A 12,156-nucleotide genomic window follows, 5' to 3' on the forward strand; every position below is an offset into this window, starting at 1 on the left:
AATCTAATGGAGAAAAGAACCAATTTGTGTGTTACAAGTCTAACAATCATGGGCACATTGCAAGGAATCGCAAAGCATATGAAAGTCAAAATAGAACAAATCATAGAAGAAATGCACTTGTGTGTTAGTTATGTAATAATTTTGGATATATAGCAAGATATTGTAGAATGGACAAAAGGAACTTTAATAGGAATCCTAATTATAGAAGGAACAACAACAATAATGATAGAAGGAATGCTAATAGTAGTGATAATAATTATAAGGAAGCAATTAAGGAAAATGTTGATGAATTTAAAGAAGAATTTGTGATAACTAAGGATCCAAAAAGCTCTTATACAGATTTTGGAGGAATAGTATTTTGATGCACTCGATAAGAAATTGAAGTCAGAGATTGTTTATGACTCATTCTACCTAAATTAAGAAACTTCAAAAGAGGTAGTGCATCAATTGGTTAGTATTGATGTTAGAGAGAGAGTTGGTAGTTGCACAATTAACAAAAGGTAAAGGACATAGAGAGAAATCTATGGTCAAGTGTGCAAGTTAGGATATGATCTTAGTAAGTAGGAATTTAGAAAACAAGCTTACTAGTAAATGGAGACAATTTTTAAATTTGTGGTAGATATAAATTTAATGCATAGTATGATTTGAAATGACTTAAGGATCACAAACAAGATTGTGTGTACCATTTGTTCAGGTGAAGTGTCTTTAGTGAATTGAAGAACAATTTGACAGTAAATTGAAGTGCAAAAAGAATTTTATGAAGCACAAAGTTGCAAAAGTCATAAAATATGATTTTAAGGTATTTTACAGAGATAAAGTTAAATTTCTTACTGAATACAATAGAATTACAATGGCTAGTTAGATTGCTTATTATGTGAGTGACAGACCACGATATGTATTCAAGAAACATCTGTTTGTTTCACTTTTGTATGACCCATTGCATGCATTTCTGAAAGTTCCATAGAATGTGCTTCATGTCGAAGCTATTATATCCAGTCTAAGATTGAGATTATAGGAGATGAAGATATTCACAAAGATTTGGGAACCATATGTAACAACTATCTATCCTTGAATCTGAGTATGCACACATAAGCGAGCTAAATTTAGTAAAATATATGTTTTATATTAAATTTGATAATTGTAATTGAACATGAATTATTCTAAGTAGGGTACACAATGATTTGTTATGGCTAGGTGATGCACAGATAGTTATCAACAATGACCTAATTTATAAGGTCATAAGCTTGAGCAATAAGGGGTGCAATCCCATAAATGAGAAGAATGTAAGGAAAATGGTTGAGACAAACTTGAATACTAGGTTTGATGGAAGAAATATGAAGGTAGATGCAATTCAAGACAAATGAGTGAAGCTATTAAGCAAGATATTAGGGTACACAATCAACCATGGATTAAGGGTTAACTCTGTTATGTGGGTTATGCATGGCAGTTCAAGGGAGAAAAGTTAATTTGAGTGAGATTATCAAAATGCAATTATTGGATAATATTGTCAAAGTGAAGAAATCAAAGAGTGCAATTTTCAAATTTGAGTCCTTACCGACTCATTTATTTTTCTATGCTACAAGGAAGTTTCTTAGAATAAAAAATTGGGATAGAAATAAGTGCGCAATGAAGATGGTGACCCAATGCTATAGATCTAAGTTAGAGAATGTCAGAGATGATGATATTGACATAATGATGAAAAGTTTCAAGTCAAAAATGAAACAGAGGTATAGAATACCTCCCTCAATGGTGGAAAAGTACAAGGAAGAAATATGCTTCATGGTGGAGACTGAAAACACCTATATGGAAGCTATGGTACCAAGGGTTAATTTCATAGAACCCATGGGATATAAGATGAGCATAGAGCTCATAGAAGGGTATGTGCAAATCATATTCTAATTTGAGGACATAGAGTTCCCTAGATGGGGAACCTATGAGGAGAAAATGAGATTAGTTCAGTTAGAACTACCTAGCAAGGAAAGCAAGAAGAAAAGAGAAAAAGTGATAGATTCATCCCAAAGGAATCATGCATGAATAGAGAGGAATTTAATGAAGTCAAAGCCATTGTGCTGGAAATGAAAGCAAGCAGAGAATTTAAAGTGTTAGCATCAACTCCTATTGTTGATACCTGTTTGTGTGCTGAGCATATCTTACACCTAAACAATAAAAATTGAAATTTTTTTTTTTTTAAATGTGTATAGAATCAAGTATCAAACAATAATATATAGTTTATTTTTAATAATTTTAAGTATATCATAAGTTATTAAAAATTTGGTAGACATATGTCTGTGAGGAATGTTAAGGAATTGGTAAAAGTAATTAAAGTTTACCATGTTAATGTTGTCCAAAAATTGAAAAAATTATATTTTTAGAAAGCTAAGAATATGCGTAAGATTCTAGTGGCAATTTTAGAGATACCCACTTAACCATTAGCAAATGTGATGAAGATAAAGATGAGAATTCATCTTAGAAGATGAAAATTTGTCTAAAGGAAAAACATTGGAGGGGAAATAGTCTCTCAAGCCTTTGGGTTGTTTACCTATGCTATCACCAAGCCATAACCCGATTGGGTTTCTAGTATTCAAATAACCCAATTGGGTTATGAAAATGAAAAATTGCATTCAAAACCTGATCGAGTTTTGAAGAACTAAATGTAGGCTTTACTCAAAAGGTCATAGCTTTCACACATATGAAGTCCAATTGTCTCTATTAAAAATTGATTGGAAATATATTGAAGAGATCTACAACATGATCTAGATAAATCAATCCTATGACATAATTTTTTAATTGTCTATCAATTTAAATTAAGAATAATCTAAAATAGGTAGTCATAGTTTTACAAATGTAGAATCAATAGGTAAACATGAATGCTAACATATTTTTAATTCTCTCTCAAAATACACACACTCACTCGCTAACTAAATAAATCTTGATATATCTATCTTACTACCTTTTAACAAGTTGCATTCTTTAACTAACTCATAAATAATTAGTGACATAAGATTGATTAATCTACATAATGTTGTAGATCTCCTCAATATCTTTCGAATGCATTTTGAATAGAGTCAATCGAACTCTGAATGTGAAAGTTACGGCTTCCACAGTAAAGCCTATTTTTATTTCTTCAAAACCCAATTGGGTTTTTTGTTAATGTATTTTGGCTAGGCTTGGTAACCAAGCCTGACCACTTTTTGAAATTTTAAATAGCTCAATCAGGTTATTCATAACTCAATCAATTTATTAACATTTTTTTTGTGGTGGCCACTAAATTGTACCCATCTCGGTGCACACATCCATTATAAAGATATGATGTCAGATTGGAAAGAGGTGATCTATTATCATCATTCAAGTGTAGACTGTACGATTAAGGTATTGATTCATTTTAATAGGTGTTTCAAAGTAAATCTCTTAGCAAAGTTTTCCTAAAGGAAATATGTTAATCTCTTAACAAAATGTCCACTTAATTGTGTAGCTAAAATCTTTTAATCAAGGTAAACTGATTAATTCTTGTAAGCTCTTAACATGGCACACCCCTCTCAGAGTAGATCATCAGAGCTGTTCAAACTTTGTTTCCCTAATAGGCACACTTTATTTTTGTAGTAGTGAAGAGTTTGTGGGTGTCATCCCAACCACAATTTTACCTTCACCTTGGAGGGTTTCTACTTACCAAATCGTTGCGTAACATGTTCATCTATTGTTGACATGTTTTATTCGTGCAAGTAGATACTAGATATGATATTATATTGCAATAAATGTTTGATTTGATATAAGGTCAATATGAGATAAGGGTTTATGGTGATAATGTCAAATATGGTTTATGTTTGAAGCAGTACAAGTTTCATAGATCTAGATTCACCCCCCACCCTCCAATCTTAGCATCTTACTTTCCTTGTTAGAATTCCAACATTCTTTACATAAATAACATGATTATTTTTTGGATTCTTGCATTAAAGATTTGGGAGACATAATTAATTACATTAGTCCTTTCTTTGTTGAGGATTATCCTTCTTTAGTCATTATGAGGGAACACTCTAATGCTCATCATTCTGCATTGATCCTACTTTTGAGTTTGATGTGATTGTGGATCCTTTATATTATTACATTTGGAGGAGGCTTCTTTCACTTTAGAAAAGACATTTGAGTCTTTAGAGATTGACATTCATGAATCTCAAACTTCACTTGAGATGTCACAATGCATGGTTCAAGTTGATCATACTCATGAGTTAGAGATTCCTATTTATTTTCATGAGACATCATATATTTTGAGGGCTCTTCCTAGAGATTGGGTTGGATTATTTTATACACTTATGGCATTATTTCTACCTAAAGGGAGGAAAACCATTAATTTTTCCTAGTGCAATTTCTACATTAAACAAGAAGCATCTATCATGGTTTTACATTCTACATTGGGGAAGGGGGGAGATACTATTCTTCTCTTCCTTCTTTATATTTCGAGGAGACATCTTTGTCTTCTAGGTTTGTTCCCAAGAAGTTATAAGTGGTTCCTTGTTTGATGTGCCTTCTATAAGTCTTGATCCTGATTAGTTCACGAAAACCTCATCAACCAATGGCATGGTCATACATGAGCATACTTCATAGACATCATACTTCATTTGGATTTCTCTTCCTTTCTCCTATCAATATTTGGAATTTTTTTACATCTATACTTGTTCATCTCCTTCCCAAAGGAAGAAATTTTGTTTGTACACATGGTTCTACCTTTTGGACCTTCAAGCACTTGCCATACTTGAAGGACATTATTAATTATGGGGTGGATATCATATCCCCTTGTTTCCTTTTTATGGGGAGATTCTTGGTTGTCTATGCATGATGCATGTCATAATAGGGGAGTCTTGATTGCCTCCGTCCATGCATGCATCTTGTTTATTTTTTCTCTCTTTTCTGAGGAGGGTTTTTTCCTCACGAGGTTTCCCTCTTTCTCTTCCTTATGAGAATTTTTTTTTTTTTTCACTTACATATTGTTCATGAGTACCTAACATGGCCTGGTAGTTAGGACTCATTTAGCCTTGTGAGCTTAAGAGGATTCCCCTGAGTTACACCTAAGGGGTAGTAGTATAATTAAATATTTACTAAATATATTTTACTTAAGTTTATATAGAAAAATGCATTTGGATTAATTTTCATGTAGACGTATAAGATTTCATATTTTATTTTAGCACATGGTGTTGGAGAATTCCACTTGAGGAGGAGCTAGTTATCATCACATACCTCTTCTTGTATAAGATCCACTTAGTTCCCCTATTACATTATCATCCTCTTATTGTTGCATATGTTGTACATACTTTTTTGTACAATGGAAGATAATCCACCTTCGTTGGAGATGGGATTGGACCTTGTCTAGTTGATAGATTATCTCAAGCATATCTCATAGTTATCATGCATTGCCTATATATTCAAGCATATCTACATTGTGGTCTTAATGGACATTTTATTTATGTATTTTTTATCATTATTAAAATAATCAATCAATAATATTATTTTTCCCATCTCTCTGGTTCTATAAATTGAGCTTCTAGATCTTAACATTTTTATTCTTTTCCTTAAGAAAATACTTGCATTTTATAACCTTCGCCCTCCCCTCCAAGTAGTGAATGTTAGTTACAAGCAAATCAAATGTTTTGCATAGACTCTTGATTTGATGGGGTACACTTAATGTGAAGTTTACGGTAGCGTTTAGTTGATGAATATCCTCACTTAATAATTTTCATGTCTCATTTGACTCTTTGAAGTCTTTTAGGAAATTTTCACCCAGGTTGATAGCCTCATACACAATGAGAAAAACATTATACAGAACTTGCAACTTTTCAAGAATTTCCTTTAACGAATGAGACAATGTGACTTTATTCATTATTTTCACTATGTCCTTGGTTTCCAATGTGACCTAAGACAACTCATATGTTCTTTTTAACTAAGCATTGGCCTCCTAAAGCTCCATCTTTAATGTTGCAATTTATTCATTTAGAGAAGATGAATCCAGTTGTTCTACTATATTATTTCTAGGAGAAAAGGTCTTATTCTCTAAGGCGTTCCTTAATTATGCATTCAAGGTCAAAACCTTTGTGTATGTAGGATAATTTTTTCCCCCTTTCCTCAAGCAATATATATTTAGTCTCTTTTCAAATAGTTGGGTAGCAACCATGGCCATCTTCATAATATGCATGGTGTGAGTGTCAAGCTCTAAAGTAGTACATGTCCATTATTTTTCTAACTACCACCCCTTGATCATCTTTTCTTCTACTCCCACAAGTACTTTGGGGTCTATTAGCACTCAGATCTTTTACGCATATTCCTAATGCTTTCAAAGTTGGGTCTATCTAGATCTATGAATCCATTGTCCTTTTCAAATTGCAAGGAAAAAGTGTGTCCTACTATTGTCTAATATGATCTAAAAAGAAAACTTGTAGATTCCATTTAGGGATTAGTAACATCCCACTTTCCTTAACAGTTTTCCTTACTTCAGTGGCACAAAGATGACTCAAATCAATGCCACTTAGCCATTCAATGTCTTTTCTCTAGAAGGTCTTCTAATGGTCCTTTTACCATGAACCATACAACTTTAATCTAGTTATGTTGAAGAAGTAATCATCTGAAATACATAATTTAGCCACTAAGGCTCTTTCACCATGCTTATTCTCCAAGGGTATCTCATTATCCACATTCACTATATTATCTTGATCATCATTATATTGTCAATCCCCAGAAAGGGATGCTAGAGATTGCTTAACATCTTCTTCATTCATAGTTATTTTTACCAAAATAATAGCAACTTCTTATGTTTGTTCTCTAATTTGGGAGACTTCATATGTAACCAAGTGGGTGATGCCAATAAGTAAGATTTTAGCATTCTTACTTAGACAACCTAATTATCTTATTGGTTTTAACAAGCAAGATATTACACATGCTTTTAATCTTTTCATGTTGTCACTCACTAATCTTTCTCAGTCTAGATTTTTTGCAAACTATGTTCAAGCATATAAGATACAACCTAACCAGGTCTCTAGAGTGAGGAGTATATACATGATTTCAAACTAGAAGGGTCATCTCCTCTAAGGACATATCTCAGGTGATCACTTTCCCTAAATTTGGCTTTGTTCCACGACCTTCTATGAATTTTCCACTAACTAGGAATGCAACTTTCATCATTTAATATAATGGTGGTTCTCTTTGACTTGTCAATGAAAATTAACTCCCAACCATATATCTAGACATATAGACATATGTGCACAAATGTATATATAGATATTTATAGTGCACATGTACACATAAAATCTTATATATAGTTCATAGATAATGCATACATAGATATCTTAAATGAATATGTGTCTACATATATAGACTAGCATATACATATTTCTAAAAAAAGATTTAAAATATTCATCATATCACAACCCAAAAAGTATTTTATGTTTCTATTATTTTGTGAAAAAACTTTAATACTATTTGCTATCATAATTTTCTTTCTATTTAAAAAAAAATTATTTTAACTAAAAATAATAATTGTATTTTCAAAACAAACATTTTAGTTTAAAATAATAATTAGATTTTCAAAACAAACTTTTTAATGCAATATAATTGAATATTTTTATTAAATGAGATATAATTGATGTTCTTAATTCTGTTTCTAAATTTTACTGCATTCAGCTGTAATTATGGAGGATATCGGCCGACTTTGGAACGGCTACAATAAATTTTTAAAAATATTCTGGAAAGGGGCGTAAGGCTCTATATATTCTGAGGGCGCTTCGGTTTCATATCACTTGTTGAGTCGGTTGGACAGGTCGATCTTTCTAATTCGAATTTAAGGAGCGAATATAGCGAAAAAAAATTGGATAAAGCGTTCATGACCAAGATAGGGAAATTTTGGCATCATTATGAAGGTTTAGAATTCCCCGCTCTGTAGTTTGTAACAGCTGTTCTGACAGTAGCTATTTTTGGGAATTTTGTGATTCTTTATTTTAAATTTCGGAACCCTCTTTTGTTGTTTACACATTCCATTCTTCTAATGGAAATAGTGTAACTTTTCGAGCAAGCCAAACTGCCGCAGATTGCTTCTTGGAACATTTCCAATTCATACTGTTTCAATTTTGTAAACCCCAGGTATGTGGACTGCAAGATAAACCCTGCAGCTGTATTTCATCGTCGTTAGCCTGCAACTTCTAATATTTTATAAATTTAATTGTAATATGTTTGTATCCAAATCTGTTTATTTTTAAAATCCTATTTGGGGTTGTTTTGTTGCAGAACATAGAATCATTATCTGAATTAGTTGAAGTGAAAGAAACTATTTTTGAGATGTCATTTGGGGAACGAAGATTTCTTGACGAACATTCAGCTATTGACTTCTTCAGGCCATTGGAAGAACCCGGGAAATCTTGTACCAAGTTATGCCTTAATAACATAAGTTTTGGAACAGAGGCAGCCCATGTCGCAAACAGAGTCTTGATGGGTATTCAGAAAACTTTAACAGAGGTGGAACTTTTAGATTTTCTGGACGGAAGGTCCGAGTCTGAAGCACTTGAGGTCATTGCATTATTGTCATCTGCTTTAGAAAGGTGCATGTTGAGATCCTTGACTTTTGATCTGTATGAATTGAGAGAGAAGGGAGTTAAAGCTTTTGGACCGCTCTTGAAATCTCAGAAGACGCTCGAAAATCTGAAATTCATAGATACCCACATTTCCGAAGAAGCTGCTAGATTCATTTGTGAGCTTCTTCCATCTATTGAAAGGATTAAGGGTTTGCGTTTTTGTCACAACTACTCAGAAGATGATGCGGCAGAGGCCCTTTCAGTGCTTGTAAAGAAATGCATTGCTCTGGAGGATTTTGAATTCTCAGGGAGTTGTATAGGTATCCAAGGTGTTAAAGCTTTAGTAGGAGCTTTGAGCCAAGGCGGCAGGTTGAAAACACTCAATTTATCAGATAACATGTTTGGGACAGCCGGTGGTGTTTCTCTGAGCCAAGTCATCCGTGGACACCTAGGTCTCACAAAAGTTCATTTAAACTATATGGATCTTGAGGATGAAGGCACAATTGCCATTGCGGACAGCCTCAAGGATGCTGCTCCATCTCTAAGAGTTCTTACGATTGCTGGAAACGGTATCACTCCAAAAGCCGCTCCAGCTTTGGCTGCATGCCTTGCTGAAAAAAGCTTTTTGACAAAGTTTGTTGCAGCACAAAACAAACTCCAGGACGATGGAACAATCATGATATGCAAAGCAATTTCGAAAGGTCATGAGCAGCTTAGAGTGCTTGATTTGAGTACTATTGCTATCTCTAGAATTGGGGCTAAGGCTGCTGCTGAGGCTGTTGCAGACAAGCCTGATTTCAGTCGGCTTTTTATTCATGGGAATTTCATTACTAAAAAAGGAATTGAGACGGTCAAAGATGTGCTAAGAAAAGGTACCAAGGGTGAATATGTTCTTGGAGTGCTGTATCAATATAAATATGATGGTCACACGTTGTATCAATATAAGAATGAGGGTCTCAGTGATAGTGACTATGAAACTGACAGCGAGCTAAAGTGGTATGGCATTTATGATTAAAAGCGCTGCAACAGGTTTCGATTTCAAAGAAATTTGGAAAAATTTGTTAAAGTCTTCAAACACAAGGCCCATTCTCCTTAATTTCACTTGTACTAGTCTGATGTCGGTCATCTTTTGTTTCCTAGAACATATAGTCAGTGTGGTCTTTTGTCTGATGTAGTTAGTAGACAACTGTCGTATCCCCTAAACACCTTGTTAATTCCCTTGTGTGACCCCTGGCCCCAATGTAATTTGGACCAGGGTTGAAGATATGAATTTTGTTATGTGAATCTATGTTTATGTGTTGTTTGTGAACATTGATGCCAATGCTTCTGAATGTGATTATTATACGTATCATCTGTAATTTAATGCATTGATTTTATTTTAGTTCAAGTTGTACTAAAAATATTGTTGGTGGACTTGCGTGAGGTTTCTCTTTGATTGCAGGGTCCCGGTGTAAGATGAAATGGGTTTTGTTTTTCTGTTGGTGAGAGACAGGTAGTTATGTTCCGTGCTTTGTGTCAATGCCTTCATTCTAGCTTGCTTCTACACATTTCCAGTGTTAGGGTGTCTCTATTTCAAAGGAAAAAGGGATTGAAATGTTATGTTTGATTTTTTTTAGCATTATATCAATCTTCGGACATGTAGATACCTCTCTTTGGCTACACATATAGTCCTTAAATCTATGATTCAACCGAGTGAGCTTAAATCAAAAACTTAGAGTAACTACCTATTCAAGTTGAGTTAAAACTCACCTAACTTTCACAAATGATGGAGCACAAAAGTTATCTATAATTACAAACAATAAGTTCGGCAACTTGAAATGTAAATCTTGGAAAGACAAAACAAATTAGTTTTGTTGAAGTGAGAGCTTGTCTTCTTCCAATCCACGAATCAGTTAGGATTTACCTAATTTTGACAATGATAGAGCCTGAAAGTTAATTTTAGTCGTAATATGGTATATTTTCACTTTTACAAATAGAGCAACTTGAAAAGATAGAACAAAAAAATAGTTTTGTTGAAGTGAGAGCCTGTCTTCTTCTAATCCACAAATCTTCCATTCAATAGCTTGTATATGTTGAAATTCTTGAATGATTGTAGTGTGCCCTCATTCTGTGCTCTCCTTCAAACCATTCATCTCTTATACATTTTTATGGGAAAAAATGCATTAAATGCTTCTTGATCAGATAGTGTCAAATTTTGGACTAAGTTTTTAAACTTGGTCACCAGTCCTAATCTTTTAGCACCTGGCCCAGGTCTAAGGACCAGTGGTTCACCTTTGACTGTGCAAGGATCTTTACTGCTAAGCTTTGAACCAGAATAATATAAACAAAATACAGAAACTTGGAAAGGCATATGAACAGATGACACAATTCTTGATCCTGGGAAAACCCTCCTACTTGAGTGAAAAACCCAGCCACACCCAACTATGGATCCTTTATTGTATGTTCTTAAAAACAATACAAAAGTATTCTGCTTATGATTGAAATTCTCAACATCAATCAATAAGACTGCCTCCTTTTACTTCAGAAGTGACACAATCTCCAATATCATACAATCTTCTCACAGTAGAAGTGATACACAAAATAAGCATTTAGCTCTATACACAGATTGAATGCATGTTAATCAATTACAGTTTCAATCACCTCCAAACTCTTACTTGTACAACACAAAGGTCACTAATTGTAAACCAATCTCATCTATGTGAGAAAATAACATCCCTAATATATCAACACCCATCCTTACACATAGTTGCACATGCAATATTCTCAAACTGCCAAATATGCAGAGTTGCAAGACCTATGTTGACTCTCTGCACGGTAATCTCACAAGTCATGTGAACAATACTAGCCACTGCACCATACATAGAATCAACACATTGATGCCATAGTTACACCACCCTGGGGGTAGGGGGATCGGGGAATGGGGGGAGAAGTTTTCGGGACAAGGGGACAAAGGAGCCCTAATTGTGGACAACGACAGGGGACTAGGGGGGTCGTATATATTATACATATGGTACTTAAAATGTAAGTTATGAAAAGATTTGTTGCAATATAAGATATAAAGATGTAAAAGAGTAAATACTTGAACATTGCATTGAATTGGAACATCAAACATTGAACATAAATAGTCAAATCAGGAAATAGCTAACACAGGGACATCCCCCCATCCTTGGCGGAGGTGGTGGAATCTAGTGGCATCATTGGGGACCGGGGAACAGAGTCCCCAAGTCTCCGGTGCGTCCAAATCCTTGGTGCGTGGGGCAAAAAGTGGGGGACGTGTCCTCATGTTACAATGATTGATGCTGATTCAATCACCAATTCCATGGAACATTACAAGATATACACGATAACCATGAAAATGAACAATCACCTCCAGAAAGAGTCTCATTGTCTTTTATATGAAAATCGACGAGCAAGATAATTGAGGAAGAAATAACTGAGACACCAATAACTTTATCAGTTTGCCAGTGATAGAAAGGTTGGACGTGTGGAGTCAAGGAAGCGGCAATGGCACATGAAAGATGGTAGAAAATCAACCAACAATGATGAAGCATTCACAGTGACTTGGCAACAATGGAAACATTGAATTGGTGCCAATTAAGCCAGAAGCAAA

General features: G+C 34.2%; 1 pseudogene across 1 annotated transcript; it reads left to right on the plus strand.

The window, feature by feature from the left end:
* The first annotated feature begins 7,644 nt into the window (after positions 1-7,644).
* On the plus strand, positions 7,645-9,855 carry LOC149545302 (RAN GTPase-activating protein 2 pseudogene; annotated as a pseudogene). The gene is made up of 2 exons (XR_016353561.1): positions 7,645-8,118; positions 8,263-9,855. The product of XR_016353561.1 is annotated as an RAN GTPase-activating protein 2 pseudogene (transcript).
* The last annotated feature ends 2,301 nt before the right edge of the window (positions 9,856-12,156 follow it).

Source organism: Cupressus sempervirens, chromosome 7, assembly GCF_028749045.1.
Source record: "Cupressus sempervirens isolate cs-2001-9-10 chromosome 7, ASM2874904v1, whole genome shotgun sequence".
Lineage (NCBI taxonomy): Eukaryota > Viridiplantae > Streptophyta > Pinopsida > Cupressales > Cupressaceae > Cupressus > Cupressus sempervirens.